Raw genomic sequence first — 17,820 nt, forward strand, 5'->3', positions numbered from 1 at the left:
CTGAACATTGCATTTCCTGTTTAAAAGGAAAACAGCATAAAAGTTCTTACAAGTCCATTGAAGAGTCCAAAACAACCCAGTGTTTGCAAATGCTACACATGGATTTGTTTGGCCCAGTTCAAGTCATGAGCCTCAAAAGGAAAAGATATTGTTTGGTTATAGTTGATGACTTTTCTAGGTTTACATGGACTTTCTTTTTGCACTCTAAAGATGAAACTGCAGGCATTTTGCAAGACTTTGTGACACAGGTTGAAAAGCAATTTGATCTTCCAGTGAAAAGCTTTAGGAGTGACAATGGCACAGAATTTAAAAATAAGGAGTTGGATGCCTTCTGTGTGAAGAAAGGGATTGTAAGGCAGTACAGCATCCCTAGAAAACCAGAGAAAAATGGGGTTGTTGAAAGAAAGAACAGAACTTTGATTGAGGCTGCCAGAACTATGCTTGCAGATTCAGGTTTGCCATTAACTTTCTGGGCAGAGGCAGTAAACACTGCTTGCTATGTCCAGAACAGAGTTTTAATAAACCCCAGGCACAAAAAGACTGCTTATGAAATTCTATATAAAATTAAACCACTGATCTCATACTTCAAGGTGTTTGGCTGCCCATGCTTTATTTTGAACTTAAAAGATCCCATTTCAAAATTTGCACCAAAATTGATTGTGGTTATCATCTGGGATACTCAGCCACTGCCAAGGCTTACAAAGTGTTCAATACACGGACCAAGGCAGTGGAGGAGACTTTGAATGTAAAGTTCAATGAACTTTCCTCAATGAAAATCCCAGCAAATCCTGCTGATCTGTTTGATCTTGAAAAGTTTACTTTTGAAAATACTGCTGTCAAGACTAACAGTGCAGGTCCAACAAAGGATACAACACCAGACTATGGGTATGAAATCATCATCCCTCAAAGGTCTGCCACAAATGGAAAAGCATCAGTTGTTCAAAACAGCTGTCAAAGCTTAACCACTGCTACCTCAACAGTTGTTGACCAAAGTAGCCCTTCTACCACTGCTTCCACATCCTCAAACACTGCTGACACAAGTCCTCAAACAGCGGATAAAAGTCAGCAGTGGTCCACTTCATTACCACCCATTCCACCACCTTTTGAAGCCCCTGCTGGGTCATCCAAGTCACCAGCAGTGGTTAGCTCAGATGATACACATTTGCAGCCTTCACCAACAAATGCCATCATACCATACCAAGGAGATTTAATCTTCTTGAGATCTCATCCACCTGATCAAATCATTGGCAACATCAATGAAGGGGTGCTCACAAGAAGCCAAACCCAAAACATTTGTCTTTTTGCTGGCTTTCTATCACTCCATCAGCCAGTCAAGTACCAAGAGGCACTAAAAGACAACAGCTGGGTAGAAGCCTTGCAAGAGGAGCTCCAACAGTTTAAAAGACAACAAGTATGGGAGCTTGTACCACTGCCAAAAGAGGTTAGTCCCATTGGCACAAAGTGGGTCTTTAAGAACAAAACAGATGAAAGGGGCATTGTTGTCAAGAACAAAGCCAGGCTTGTGGTTCAAGGTTACAGACAGGAAGAGGGGATTGATTACGTTGAAACATTCGCCCCTGTTGCAAGATTGGAAGCTATCAGACAGTTCCTGGCCTTTGCTGTCAACCACAACATGAAGGTGTTTCAGATGGATATCAAAAGTGCTTTCCTCTATGGTACATTGCAAGAAGAGGTGTATGTATGTCAACCTCCAGGCTTTGAGGATCCATTTTATCCTGATCATGTCTACAGGCTAAACAAAGCCTTGTATGGCCTGAAACAAGCACCAAGGGCCTGGTATGAAATTCTTTCCAACTTTCTACTCTCAAATGGTTTCAAAAGAGGTACCATTGATAAAACACTATTTCTTAAATGGAGAGGGAAAGATTTAATGATTGTCCAAATTTATGTGGATGACATTATTTTTGGAAGCACATGTACCAAAATGTGTGAAGAGTTTAGAGAACTCATGACAGCTGAGTTTGAAATGAGTGCAATGGGTGAGCTGCAATGCTTTCTTGGTCTCCAAGTACAGCAATTGCAAAATGGAACCTTCATTCATCAAAGCAAATATGCTAAAGAACTTTTAACCAAATTTGATATGAATGATTGTAAACCACGCAGCACACCCATGGCCACAAATAAGCTGGTCATGTCTGATGAAAAGGATGAGCTGATTGACCAAACACTTTATAGAAGCATGATTGGGTCTTTATTGTACCTAACTGCATCTAGACCAGACATCATGTTTGCAACATGTGTCTGTGCAAGAAGTCAATCAGCTCCCAGAAAATCAAATCTCATTGCTGTAAAAAGGATTCTCAGATACATAAAAGGTGCTCCCACACTTGGTATCTGGTATCCAGCTAATGGGAATATCAAGCTTTCAGGTTTTTCAGACAGTGACTTTGCTGGATGTCATACCACAAGGAAGTCCACTTCAGGAGGGTGCCAGATTCTAGGTGATTGCTTAGTTTCTTGGCAAAGCAAAAAGCAAGCAGCAGTTTCAACATCCACTGCTGAGGCTGAATACATTGCTGCTGCAAGCTGTACAGCCCAACTCCCGTGGCTTCAAAATCAGTTACTGGATTTTGGTATCACTGCCTTAAAGACACCACTCATGTTGGACAGCCAGGCAGCAGAAAATATCATAAAAAATCCAGTTTCCCACTCTACCACAAAGCACATCGACATCAGACATCACTTTGTGAGGGATTGCTATGAAAAAGGTTTGATTTCTCTGCATCATGTCCCAACTAAAGACCAGCTGGCAGATGTGCTCACAAAAGCACTTGATACAGCCACTTTTGAAAGCTTGGTCTCTAGGATTGGGATGCTAAACATGGAATAACAAGCAACATCTTGTTTTTCTATGAATAAAAGCAAAAAAATGTTTTCAGAAAATCAAAAATCCATCCTTAAAAATAGCTAAAAATGAAAATTTCATTAAAATCCTTAAAAGTCTGCCATAACCACTGATCGTTCAAAATTCTGCTCTACTTCAAAAAGCCTACACACTGCTGAAAGGCAACCTCTGTTCTCTCATTCCTTGATAACCTCTGTTGTTCAAAAGCAGTGTCTTATCCACTGGTATGCTATTCACTGATAGTGAAAATCATCCACTGCCCCCTTTCCACTGCTTTCATCAGTTGCTTTCATCAAAAGTACTGTCCTTCATTTTCACCAGTGGTTGTCACGTGGGCAGTACATAGCAGTCAGACCTTTTTGTAACGGCTGCCACGTCAGCATTCATTCTCTTTCCTATAAAATTCCCCACTCACCACCAAAACAGGGTTTTACTGTCGAATTGAATTCTTAAAAATTCTCTTCTCAAAGCAGTTTTTCTTTTCATCTCTCACAAATTCCTTCGATCATTCGTTTCAAAAATGACAAAATCGAAGTCATCTGCAAAACCCACATCAAAATCATCGAAAACAGCCTCTAAAAAGGCAATCTCCACTGAAATTCCATTCAAAAAATCTCACAATCTCCTGGGTCTTCTCACAAAACCAGGAACCACAGATGTTTTCGATTCCATTATTAACATCATGGCAAAATCAAAGTACAAAACTTTGCTCACCGCCGATGCACCAATCTATTTGGCGACCCAAAGGGAGTTTTGGAAGAATGCAACCCTTGAAAAACAAGGAGACATTGCAACCGCCATTCACTTTTCTATAAAGGGTAAAACTGTCCAAATTACACCACAATCCATCTCCGAAGTCTTTCAACTCGATGACCAAGCAGGTAAAACTTCCTTCACTAAAAACGAGTTGCACATTGACTTCATTGAAAGAGGGTATGAAGCCACAATGATGACGAAACTAACCTTAGAAAAAGGTTATTTTCCTCCTGCACCCATATTCCTATTTCATACCCTCCTACTATGTGTTTCAAACAAAACCACTTCTTTTAATGAGATCCCTATAAAGATTCAAAATCTGGGATATGCAATTCTTCAAGAAGAAAATTATAACTATTCTCGGGAAATCTTTAAAGATTTGGTTAATAATGTTGAAACCAAATCATTCTTACTATTTCCAAGGTTTTTAAGTTACTATTTTGAAAAGAAATTCAGTAAGGATGATTTAGCTTCAATAAACCAAGGTGAGACAACTGTAATAAATTGCCTAATATCTGAAACTTTTTCACGAATGTTAGCACCTTGCAAAACACAAGCAGGGGTGCCTGAGCAAAATTTAGCAGCTACCACTGCTCCTCAGGTATCTGCTGCTGAGCCTACTGCTCTAGGTGATCAAAGCAGCAGACCAACTGTTTTGAAACCCACACCTACAAAACCCAAAAGGCTTTACAAAAAGAAAAATCAAAAACCCCCCAAACCAATCAAAACGGCAACTCTGGAGGATGAGATACCAGAGTTAATGCCTGTGACAACACAAATGTCACAAGAAACCACTGCTGCTTCTTCCTCACAGCAGTTGGTACAAATATCTCAACCCATAACCCTAACTCCTCCTGCTTCTTCACAAAAAGAACAGGTTGTACACAAAGGGCCACCACATTATGATGCTCTGGATACACTCGTTTCCATCATCCACAGCTCAATGCCCGGAGCAAGTCCGCTTTCTACACCAACCATCACATCCATAATTCCACCAAAAACACAACTACTGTTGGATGCAATTGATTTGAACCAGGCATTACCCAGTCCTTCTCACTCACCTGTCAATGAGAATATGCCTCAACAAATGACTGAGCCTGCTGTATCATTCATTGCTAACCCACCAACACAACCTGAGGAGGTTACACCCATTGAGTTACAAGTAACTCTTTGTGGTAATCCAAGTGAAGTAGCCACTACAACTGTTGAACCCACTGGTTTACAGTTGGACAGTGGTTACATCAATAAGACTTCCTTGGAGGCAGTCCTTTTATAGCACCTCTGCCAACCACCAGTGGATTTATTTATCCTACTGGCAACATCAAAAGGTTGTCAAGTGTTGAAGGAAGAAGACCCCAGTACCAAGAAAAAGGGGCATCAGTGGTTAATGGTTGGAGTAAACTCCCTACCTCTACTACTGATAAAACCACTGTTAGTGGGAAATCAGATGATCCCATTCAATTGGGTGATGATTTAAAGTACCAGAAATTGACGGCTCGTGTCGAAAAACTTGATAACTCTGTTGCAGAGCTCAAAGATATGCTCCAACAGTTGTTACAGGTACAAAAGGTAAAATCCACTGCTGTTCCACCTCAAGCACCTGCTCTCCAACAGGCACCTGCTACAAATGAGCTCTGGAATCTCTTTCAACCTTTTCTCCATCATCAAGCACAAGTAGCAGATCAGCAACATGAAAAACATGTTCAAGAGCTGAGAAATGCTATGGAGTCTAGGTTCAAAGACACTCAGGCTGATCTAAAGGCTCTCAAAACTCAGATCCTGCACAACTCTGGCACTGCTCCTCCACCTGTGTTCTTCATTGATCACCTCCCTGAAGATAATGCCAAAAAGGGGGAGAAAATTCAGGAGTGGAGAAGGAAAGGAATAACAGATGGTCTCTACCTTGCACCAGAAAATTCAAATATGACCAAACAGATTCCTTTGCCAGATGGGAGTAAGAAAATTGACGTGACCACAAATGCACTTGCAGAAGCACTTGCATGTGTGAAAAGGGATAGAGAGGCTAAAAAGAAAGCCAGGGTGGATTATCCGGATCAGGGTACTTCAGGATCAAGAGATGATGAAAATCTTATTGATGAAAAGAAGAAGCCTACAAGAAGAGTAAGGCTACCCAAATCCATTCCAGTCAGACGTTCAAAGTCTGCTCAAAAACCATCACCTAAAACAGCTGTTGTAACTCCTGTTGTATCCGCTGTTGTTGGTACTTCAGTAGTTTCAACATCTGCTCCCACTTCAACACACACCACCTCAACACACACTACATCCACTACCTTACCTCCATCACCACCAAAAGCAAAATCATCTCCTGTCAAAAGGCAGAAGACAGCAGTTGTTATAACTTCTGCTGTAAAGACAACAGTGGTTGGAACACCAGTTGTTTCAACAGCTGTTAGTCTATCACAAACCATTGCCACTACAACCACCTTTCCATCCAAAACATCATCAGTCTCTCCTCAAATAAAGAGGAGAAGGCTAATTCCAAAAGATGATGTCACTTCACCATCCTAAACATCTTCAAAATCTTTAGCTCTTGTCAACATACCAAAACCAGTTCCACATTCTTCAGTTCCAATACACAAGCCCTTACCTCCTGCAGGTGTTCAATTTCCTCTTGAACTAGAAGCTGTTAGAGAAGAAATAAAATCTTTTTATATTGAGGATGACCCTGCCAAAAGGAGTTTGCCTTCAATCAAAGGATATCCCTGGCCCAAAAATATTGATGAATATTTGAAGATAAAGGCCAAGCAAGCAGAGGATATCTCGAAAAGAAACACACAAGGGAAATCTGACAAAGAAGTTTCAAGATACTACCGATATCTGCTCACACAAGTCAGTTCCCTAGAACGTTTTGCAAAAAATGTCAGTCAACAAATTTCAGAAAGAGCAGCTGAAACTTTGAAGAAAGACTACATTGAAAGCATTATGTTTTACAAAAGATACAAAGGAGAGAGACACATGTACAAAGAGTGGAATGTTCCTGAGCTTGAAGTTGAAGCAGCAAGAATTCAAGACATGATAAAAAGGAAAGTCACTCACACTCCTCCTGATTGGGCAAAGTTCAGAAAGAATGTACCTGACAAACAGATGGAACTGAAGAGAATGAAAGAAGAATTTGTTGCTGCTGATTATGGTACCAAAAGACAAGTTGCTAGATGGAAAGAAGATGTGGTCAGGACAACCTACAAAAGGTTGGAGGAATTAAGAAAGAAAGATCCAAAAGTTCCTCAAAAACCTGACTATCCTGAAGCAGCGGTTTCAAAAAGACCATCAAAGCTGCAAATCAGGAGAGCCACTGCTCCAACTGGTAATGCCATCTATAAAAGAAGGATACACAAACAGTTGAGAGATGAAACCATCCAAGAGATGATAGAAGGAGATGACCTTGTAAAAGAAGGCATAAAGAAAATGATCATAGAATCTCTTGGCTTGGGTCAAACTGCAAACACTGCTCAGCCAGTGATGAATAGGCCAGCCTCACCAAATACTTCTGCAAATAAGCATCTCCCAAGAAACCCACCAGGCTAAAAAATACAAAAGTGGGAAACTAACAAACAGACCTGCGTATTGACTTTGCTCAGGTCTGGTGGAGAAGTGGAGAAAATATCAAGGGAACAAGCTCTTGGCCCGAGTCTTGAAGATTTGTAGGATCTCCTTGATCTTCCACTTAGCAAGGATGATGAAGATACAGATGCCCTTGACTTTGAATTACAATTTAAAGGTCAGATAACGGAGCTGTTAATGAGGCAATAAAATGTCCACAAATAATGAAGGGTTTTGGCATTATCTGTTCCAGGGGGAGATTGTTGGGATTGAACCCTATCAGAGGAACAGATAATAAAAGCCAAAACTGGATCAGAGCAGTGGATCCTGAATAAGTAGATGTTGATATACAAATCTCTCCCCTTGAAAGTGATTACAACTACTGATGACCTCCTATCTGCTGATCTTGCTAAACTGCTGACCCATAACTGCTGCTCAACTAAAGATCTGATGGAAGACTAAAGTCCTGCTGATTCAATCTACTGCCTTGAGTCAAGCACTGCTGATCCGGACAAGTGCTGCTGGGTTCACAGCAGTAGAAGGTTGCAGCAGCTGTTCTAAAGTCTGTTTTGTAATAGAATGTATTAGCAGTAGTTAACACAAGCAGTGTCTGTATAGATCAGAGGTTAGAGTTTGTTAGGAGGTTAGATGTCACTTTCATGGTGACGTCAGCTAAGATGCTCAGTAGTTTGCAAGTGCCTATAAATAGTTCAGTACTTTGTATTGTTCTATTAGCTCTTTGCATCATTCGTCTTCTTTGCACGAACAAACTACTGAGCTCTGGCTGAGGGGGAGTTTGCAATCATTCATCAATCATTGTAATCGTGTTTGAAATAAATTCAATCTTTTGGTTCATTGTGTAAAGATGTTTGATAAAAGTATTACTCTCGTTTGATTGTATGCAAAGTTTGTGTTCATTATAATATCTGCTGCACACTCATCCATCTTCATCTTATTTACAAACATAAAATACAATAAAAAACAAACTCAGATCCAACATGCCTTTCTTACCGAATCGCATCACCCCCTTCCAGGGTGATACCTTAAGCAAAACCTTGTCGCCTACTTCGAAATTGAAGGGCTTACGCTTCAAATCTGCGTAGCTTTTCTGCCTGTCTCGGGCAGCTTCAAATCGATCGCGAATTTGGACAATCTTGTCCGTTGTTTCAAATATTATATCAGGTCCTGTCATCTGGACATCTCCCACTTCTGCCCAACAAACGGGCGTTCTACACTTTCTACCATATAGAGCTTCAAAAGGTGCAGCCTTAATGCTTGTATGGTAGCTGTTGTTATAGGAGAATTCGTCTAATGGTAGGTGGTTATCCCAACTACCACCTAAGTCGATCGCACATGAACGAAGCATGTCTTCTAACGTTTGGATTGTACGCTCACTCTGTCCATCTGTCTGAGGGTGGTAAGCCGTACTGAAGTTCAAACGTGTGCCCAAAGATTGTTGGAAACTTTTCCAAAAGTGTGACGTGTATCTGGTATCTCTATCAGAGATGATAGATACAGGCACGCCATGAAGGGCTACAATCTTATCTACAAACAACTGGGCTAGTATATCGGAGCTATGAGTCTCCTTTATGGGTAGGAAATTTGCTGACTTGGTCAGTCTATCAACTATTACCCATATTGTATCGTTTCCCTTCTTTGTCTTTGGCAACTTGGTGATGAAATCCATTGTCACCATTTCCCATTTCCACTCGGGAAGTTCAGGCTGTTGTAGCAAGCCTGACGGCTTTTGATGTTCAGCTTTTACTTGCGCACAAGTCAAACACTTTGCTACGTAGGTGGCTATAGACTTTTTCAAGCCTATCCACCAAAAGTTTGCCTTCAAGTCCTGGTACATTTTATCAGCTCCAGGATGAACGGAATATCGGAAACTGTGGGCTTCCTGAAGGATAACGTCTCGAAGGCCTCCATACACAGGAACCCATATCCTTCCATTCAATCTCAGAATTCCGTCTTTGCCATAGGATAACTGCTCTTCAGTTACTCCTAGCTTTTCGTTAGGATAGTTAGCTTCTAACATAGCTTCTTTCTGTGCAGCTAACAATCTCTCGTTCAGACTGTTCTTGATTTCAATGCTCTTGGCATTGATTCTTATCGGTTTCACTCGTTCTTTTCTGCTCAAGACATCTGCGACTACGTTGGCCTTGCCTGGATGGTATCTTATTTCACAGTCATAATCGTTCAGAGTTTCCATCCAACGTCGCTGACTCATATTTAAATCTTTCTGATTGAACAGATGCTGAAGGCTTTTGTGATCAGAATAGATCACAAATTTAATGCCATACAAGTAATGCCTCCAAAGTTTTAGTGCAAATACAACGGCACCCAACTCCAAGTCATGGGTGGTGTAATTCTTTTCATGCACTTTTAATTTTCGTGACGCATAGGCAATCACCTTGCCCCTCTGCATAAGCACACAACCCATTCCGGTGTGCGATGCATCACAATATACGAGAAATTCTTCCATTCCTTCCGGCAATGTCAACACTGGAGCATTGCTTAGCTTCTGTTTAAGGATGTCCAAAGCTTCTTGCTGCTTAGGGCCCCAATTAAACTTTATACTCTTTCTAGTTAAAGAAGTTAGGGGTGCAGCTATTCTTGAGAAATTTTCAATGAAGCGTCTGAAGTATCCTGCTAGACCTAGGAAACTACGAATCTCTGTAGGCGTCTTCGGCTCCTGCCAATTCATGACGGCTTCAACTTTGGCGGGATCTACTTGGATACCACGCTCACTGACTACGTGTCCAAGGAATTGAACTTCTCGTAGCCAAAATTCACATTTAGAGAATTTGGCATAAAGCTTTTCTTGATGAAGCAGTTTGAGAATACATCGAAGATGCTTCTCGTGGTCAGCTTGAGTCTTTGAGTAAATGAGGATGCCATCGATGAAGACAATGACAAATTTATCCAAATAAGGCTTACAAACGCGATTCATGAGATCCATGAATGCGGCAGGTGCATTAGTGAGCCCAAAAGGCATCACTAGGAACTCGAAATGACCATAGCGAGTCCTAAATGCAGTCTTGTGCACATCTTCGTCCTTGACCTTCAATTGATGGTACCCTGACCTTAGGTCAATCTTGGAAAAGTAGCTCGCTCCTTGTAACTGATCGAACAGATCGTCGATCCTGGGCAAAGGATACCTATTCTTGATTGTAACTTTATTCAGCTCACGGTAATCGATGCATAGACGCGTCGAACCATCTTTCTTCTTGACGAACAGGATTGGTGCTCCCCAAGGAGATGAACTTGGTCTAACAAAACCTTTGGATAGCAGATCATCTAGCTGCGTCCTCAATTCTTTCATTTCCGTGGGTGCCAATCTATAAGGTGCTCTCGCAATAGGCGCGGCTCCTGGAATGATGTCGATACTGAATTCCACTTGCCTGTCTGGTGGCAAACCAGGCAGTTCTTCTAGGAAAACTTCAGGATAGTCAGAGATGACTGGAATGTCTTCAATCTTGGGTTTCTCTTCACCGATAGTCACTTGTGCCATATAAATGACACATCCTTTCTTCAAACATCTGGATGCCTTTAGCATAGATACTTGTGCGGGCAATCCATGTCGAGTATCTCCCTGGATGGTAAGCGGTTCTCCAGACGGAGTCTTGATTACCACTTGTTTCTTGTTGCATGCAATTTGGGCCTGGTTATGCGATAACCAATCCATACCCAACACTACGTTGAAACCAGCATGTTTAAAGGGTAACAGGGATAAAGGAAATGAGTGATTCCTAATGGATATGAAAACATCCATCTAAAACAGTTGAGACTGTTCCCAAAGTCCCATCAGCTAGTTCTACTTCATATTTCACATTCCAGGTTTTAACAGGCAATTTTAACAACTCACAGAACTTATCATCCACAAAGGATTTATCTGCTCCAGAATCAAATAACACTCTTGCGAATACATCATTGATAAGGAACGTACCGGTTATGACGTTGTCGTTCTGGATAGCCTCTTGAACATTCATCTGAAAGACCCTCGCATTGGTCTTTTTCCCTTCTTCAGCCTTCTTCACTATCTTCGGGCAGTTAGTCTTGATGTGCCCTTTCTCATTGCAACTATAACAAGTTGCATCCTTGAGTTTCTTGCACTCAAGAGTCCTATGCTCAGAGGACTTGCATATCCCACAGGCCTTCGGCTGGGATTTCTTTTCATACCTGCACCTTCCGAAATAGTGCTTCTGACAAACCTTGCACAAGGGCTTATCACCCGACTGTCGGTCATTCTTCTTGTTCTCTGACCCCTTCTTGTGGTCACGATTCCACCGGTGCTTCTTGTTACATCTTCGTGAATCATCATCTTCACGTTTTCTTTTCTCACTATCAGCATTTCTTAATTATCCCTGCCTCACTGCATCCAGTGTGAGAGACAGAGATATATCTGCCACGGATCTGAAGGTAGCAGGCCTAGAAGCCTTCACGCTAGCTTTTATCTCTGGGGCCAAACCCCCAATGAAACGCGTGATCCGTTTGGGTTCCGGTGTCACAAGGTACGGAACCAATCTTGACAGAGTGTTGAAAGTCGTGAGATAAGCCTGGAAATCCAGGTTCTTCATGACCAACGATAGGAAATCAGATTCTATCTTCTCAACCTCGTGCTGAGGGCAGTAGTTTTCTTTAATGAGAGCAATAAATTCCTCCCATGTCATGCTATACAAAACAGCCTTCCCTGAGGCTTGAATCAATGATCTCCACCATGCTAGGGCTTCACCCTTGAACGACTGCGATACAAACTTCACCACGTCTCTCTCAGCACAACCACTGATGTCCACAATATTTTTCCCCAGTAAAATCTCTGGGCTTGCAGGAGACAAACTACTTATACGTGCAACCCTTGGCGCGGGGTGCATCAGTGAACACTTTCTTCTTAGGACGGACACTATTCTCATTTGATGAGTGTCGATCGTCGTCATTCTTAGGCTTGGACGGGGTCGAGGGTGGTTTGCTGTGAGATTTAGAATGGGTTCTTGGCTTTGAGTGTGGTGTAGATAAGGTCCTGCTTCGAGATTCGCTGTACTCTTCATATTGCCGATCTAAGGCCGTCTTCACAGCGTTGTCTACCAAAGCTTTCAATTCAGCGCCCGTTATATTAATTTGGGCGTTATCGTTGTCATCCTCCTTCGAATGACTATTAACTTCATTTGGGTCAGCCATTTTGAGATCTTGATCTGCTACAAGGAATATGACAGAATTCTATTTAGGAGTTTATTATGGAATTGTCTTTTATGGCAATTCATTAACCATGGTAAACATAGACCATATTTGGTTAATTTGTTACTCACTTTTATTTAGGATTTGAACATAACTTATCCTAATTACAAATAATATTGTATTAGTGGCACAAAAGCCTAGTCACAAGGACGTTTTATAAATTATTAGCCAGGATTTCAGAGAATCAAGGCATGAAGGTTTGAACCATAGTTCTTTTACCTTTTCTGACAGGGAGTCATAGACTACAACTGTCTTTTGTCTTATATGACAATAAGTATGGCCCGTAGGCACTACATCACTAATGGATGTTTAATGAATGATCATCTTAATTGATGATTTAAACCCATGATTCATAGATCATTCAATTTAGGCCTTGGAATCCTTTGAAAGATTCTTAGAAGAATGACGCGTGTGATTTTAACGAATCACATCTGTCAAGAATTGTTAACATGTTTACAGAGGTTAATAGGAATCTGAATCTTTTACTCAGGTCTCACCATCTTGGCCGGGTCTTATAAGGACACCAGGCTAGGTCTCACCATTTGAGATTCTTTATTTTGGCAGATTTATTTAAAAGGAATGATTTTTAATTTATTTCATATAATAATGTATATAACGACAAAAATGAAATTTATAAGCTTAACATTCCATTAATCATAATAATGATTACACGCTGCCCTAAACGGGACTTCCAATAGACAAATACCTACGCAGAGGTTTACAGAAAACAAGTCCACGCAGGGACCAAATACAAGGATAGATGTCCGCACAGGGACAAAAGATAAGTCCACGCAGGGACTGAAAGGAAATTGTCCTCGCAGGGACTACACACTATAAATGTCCACGCAGGGACTAAACATAATAAATGTCCACGCAGGGACTTGGTTAAAATAGGAAATACAATAGTATATCTAGAGACTAATGATCTCGCTTCTTCTTCCCTTTTAACAGGTTTGCTAGGCCTTTAAGGAATCCACGATTTTTCTTACGTTCTTGCTCAAAGTCTCGTTCTACCCTATTTAAACGGTGAAGGATTTCTTCCTGTTCTGGTGGGGAAAAACGTGGCTGTTGCGTTACTTGCTGAGCCGGAGTCCTAGTAGGAGCTGGATACCCATGAGCTGCATATCCTAATCCCCAAGGATCCCCATAAGGTCTTTCGGGATGGAGGGCGTTGTAATTGGCCGCTACCACGTATGGGTCGGCATCCGCATAATTATAGTTGTAGCGCGTGTGAGCTGGCTGCTCAAACGGGTTGTACGCTGCGGAACCGGCGTACGCAGGTATCGGGTTATCATACCCAAATGGTGGCGGAGGTGGTGCAACTGGTGCAGAATACACCTCTGCAGGGTGGCTCGAAGGTTCACCCATTTGTGGTTCTTCAGGCAATGGCGGAAAGTGACTTGCACTCGAGTGGCGAGGGGTGCTAAAGTGGAATTCCCCTCCTCGGGTAGACATCTGCGCGCCTGATCTCCTACGCCTTGGCGGATCAGGAGGTGCTTGTTGAACTGGTGGCGGTGGAGGCGGTGGCGTAACTGCCACGAAACGCGAATCCTCGGAGGGATCCTGCTGCTGCTGCTCATGAGGCGAGAAGTGGTGAGAAGGTGTGAAATACCAATCACACTGGTTAAACCTCGCCTGGTAACTGTCGGGACCTTGATAGGGTGTCCCATGAAAGGATGACCCATCAGAGATCTCGATAGAGTGGTTGGGAGTACCTCGTGCAGGTTCTATGGGATCCGTGTCTTCGTCCATATCTACCGCATTATCTTCGGAGAAATGGTCTTTGGGTCCTAAAGGGTTACAACCTATTGGTTCTTGGACATAATCAGCCAGGTTGAACTGGCCTTGGAAGAAAGGATTAGGATCGCCATAGGAACGGTGCGAAACAGATCGCTGGAGAGGTATAAACGAAGGTTGAGGGTTACTGGGCTCGTTCTCCGAATTTGGTCCAAAAGAGTGACGGTATGAAGGTGTCGAACTGTGTGAGGTAGACCGTCTTGCTGGCTCGAAGAGGTTCCTCCTACGCCTCTGAGGTTCTTCACTCCTTGTACTGGAAGGAGCTCGCATGTTTGAAGGTCCGGCCTCATGATCATTATGAGTAGTGATCGGCCCTTTGCCTCTTCCTCCTCTTCTAATTGCTGGTGGCATATTTCCTGCTTAAGAAATTTTTAAATCACAATAAACAATAAAAGACAAACTAGAATGACAATTCGAATTTGTCCTATGTTCTTGTCTAGACTCGAGTATGTGCAATTGTGTCATTGAGATTAAACACATAAGGATAGTGTTTAATTCACTCAACGTTGGCTCTGATACCAACCTGTCACACCCCGATTTCCACGTGTTTCACCGGTGGGCCCGGTGGGGGATTACCGTGACGTAGTTGGCAACAATATAGTCAAACCACAATATTTAAAAGCACAGCGGAAGCATAAAGATAGATTATATTTCAACCATCGAATGTAATATCCAAGTATCACGAATAGTCGAAATAAATCCACAGGGGATCAAAATAAAAATAGAAATATTGTTCAACAGATAATGGCATCCCAAGCTTGCGAGGCTCTAACGATGCTAAGGAGTAGCCAGCCTATTTCGTACAGAACCTGCATTTAATCTTTTTGGGGAAAATACGTCAGTTTACACTGGTAAATACATTCAACCGACACTTTTGTAAAATGTTTAATAAAATTGATTTGAATGCACAAGGCACAAACTCTTTATAACTTGGGATAATTTATCAATTAAATCTTGTAAATAATTTATCAATTAAATCTTGTAAAAGAATTACATGTTCACTATGCGTTCAGTCGCCCGGGTCGTGCTGGGTTTAAGGTTAATAGACACGCCACAAGCATAAGGCCATGGCAGGAAAACCAACGGTTATACCTTTAATAATATAGACACATTTTCGGGTGTACGCCTACACCCGTGTGTCGGGGTCGTGGCCATTTCGTAAAATGATGCCAGGGATATCCGGGACATGGTCATTAAGCTCCCAAAGGCGTAAAGCCAACAAAACAAAATTTTAAACGGGTCACATTGATAATACCCAACTACTAATGAGTTGGGGTCAATTGCCCGACCAAGCGTTATTTTTATATACCGTAACCCAAGCCCGTATAACGGAAAGTAAGTTAAAAGTATTTACCTGAGCAAGTAATAACCTCAATAAACAAATGCAAGTACCCTTTACTGGTCTCCTATTCTGGAACGAAGGTTTATAACAACCTATTAGAATCCTAACGGGTCTTTAATTTAGCCTTAGTTTAGACCGGTCAGTTTCGAAGGATAATTACGGTTTAATCGCGTGAAAGGCGAAAACCGGGAATGGAATGTGATTTGGACCCAACAAGTTTGAAGACTTGTTTTATATGGGTATAATAATCACACTCCGGATTTTGAAGTAAAAATGATAAGGTTTGACCCGTTTCGGCCAGTTCATGTAAACTAGTTACATAAACCGAACCGTGCGCGCAAAAGGCGTAACGGGTAACCGTAAGAGTCCTACACAGGTTCCCTAAGTTAATATGCTCTAAAGAGGTTGTGGTATCAGTAGGATACCTTCCATTATGCCCATAACGAGTTTAAATCCAATATACGCCCCGTAGGGGTATTTCGGTCTTTTTAAAGATTGTAAAAGAGATTTCCGAGTTCTACAGGAAATCTGAGTTTTTTGAACAGTTTATAAAGTTCAAAATACTTTATTTATTATTTAAAATCAGTAGCAACTGGAATCGGGTCAAAATACCATGTAGAACTCAAGTTATGTCCAAAAAGGGTATATTCGGTAATTACCGAACCGATGACATAACCGCAGGTTATGAGCAGGTTAAAAATGATTAAAAATCTTTAAAAATCACAAAATATTATTTTACATCAGTGTGTAAAAGGTTTGGTGTCGAAACTTGGGTTTAGATAGGCTTTATGCTAATTGTGCCGTTTAATTACTAAAGTTTCCGTAATTGCGCTATTTAGCATAACTCCTATTCTGGACCTCGGATTGACGTGAAATTTTAGGGACATGCTTAGAAATCAGTAACTAAGGTTATTGTCCTTTCACATGTCCAAAATTCTCGTTTTAAAGTAAAAAGGGCGTTATGGTCAACTTTTAGGCGTTTAACGGAAATGTGCAAAAGACTTGGACAAACAACGAACCGGTCACAGAGGGTTATACCATCATGTAACCTGGTCCTATGAGAGTCCTAAGGCATATCTAAATCATACCATAACGGGTCAGAACTGAAGTCAAAGCAAAAGTCAAAGTTTTGAGACTTTCGGTTCTGAACCGAGTCAAAACAGTAAATGGTCGGATCAAACAAGCTTAGACTAGTTAATATACTTATTATCATGTTATATGAGTGTTAAAACAGGTTACACGCCATTTACATTACTGATTATGCATAAAATCGCAAATTAGCATTATGTTGACTTTTTCTAAGCAAGTTTGACTCGACATTTGGACTAGTTAGAGTGGGAATCAGAGGGTGCCCTTTTAGGGGTTTAATGCCCACATGATTACCAACATATAACTACCTTTGATTCGACAAACCACTGGACCATTTGTGATTTATCATTAAGTCAATCGCTAATTACGACGGATTGACTTTTAAGCTAAATCTAAGCAAAAACTAAACCACAAAGGGTGGAGCATACTTACAAGAGTCCTATGCACGACTTGTGAAGCTTAGAGAGAATGCTTGAGCTTCAGAAATGATCAGAAAGCAGAATGAAGGTGTGAAGAACTTGGTTGCAACTCATGGCCCTTTTATAGCAATTTTGGGACCTTAGATCATTGCCACATATGTCTACAAGTGTTCTTAGATCACCAACATGTGTCCCTGAGTGCTAGGGGACGTTTAGGGGGCGCCCATGCTCTCATTATTGCTCAGAAAGTCGGTTAAAACACCAAACAGTGCTTCTGTCCACGCTTTCTGCATCTGGGTTGCTGACGCGGCCCGCGTTAAGGATTACTTAACCTTTACGCGGGTCGCCAGAATCCTTCTGACAAGCCCATATCTTCTACTGTCCATGCGGCCCGCGTAAGACCTCTTGTTTCTTTAACGCGGCCCGCCTGAAACCTATTTTTCAAGATTTTCAAATCTTTTGTAATTATTGCCCTAGCCTTTCGGTTTCGAAGGGGTAACTTGGCGCTTTGGGCCTCGTTTATTTATGAATAAGGGCCTCGGAACTTTTACCCAACTTATTAACCCTTGGCTAATTTATTATTACCCGAAAAGTCATAACTTTCCATGTTTGACGCTTTTAACCCCTCGCATACGATTTTGATCATAACTTCCTCGTTTTAAAACGAAACTTCGCGAAATTTTATCGCGCATTCTAGTGAGTATAATGTTGGGATTGAACCCTACCAAAGGAACAGATAATAAAAGCCAAAACTG

This window comes from Helianthus annuus, chromosome 15 (assembly GCF_002127325.2).
Source record: "Helianthus annuus cultivar XRQ/B chromosome 15, HanXRQr2.0-SUNRISE, whole genome shotgun sequence".
In the NCBI taxonomy this organism is placed as follows: Eukaryota; Viridiplantae; Streptophyta; class Magnoliopsida; order Asterales; family Asteraceae; genus Helianthus; species Helianthus annuus.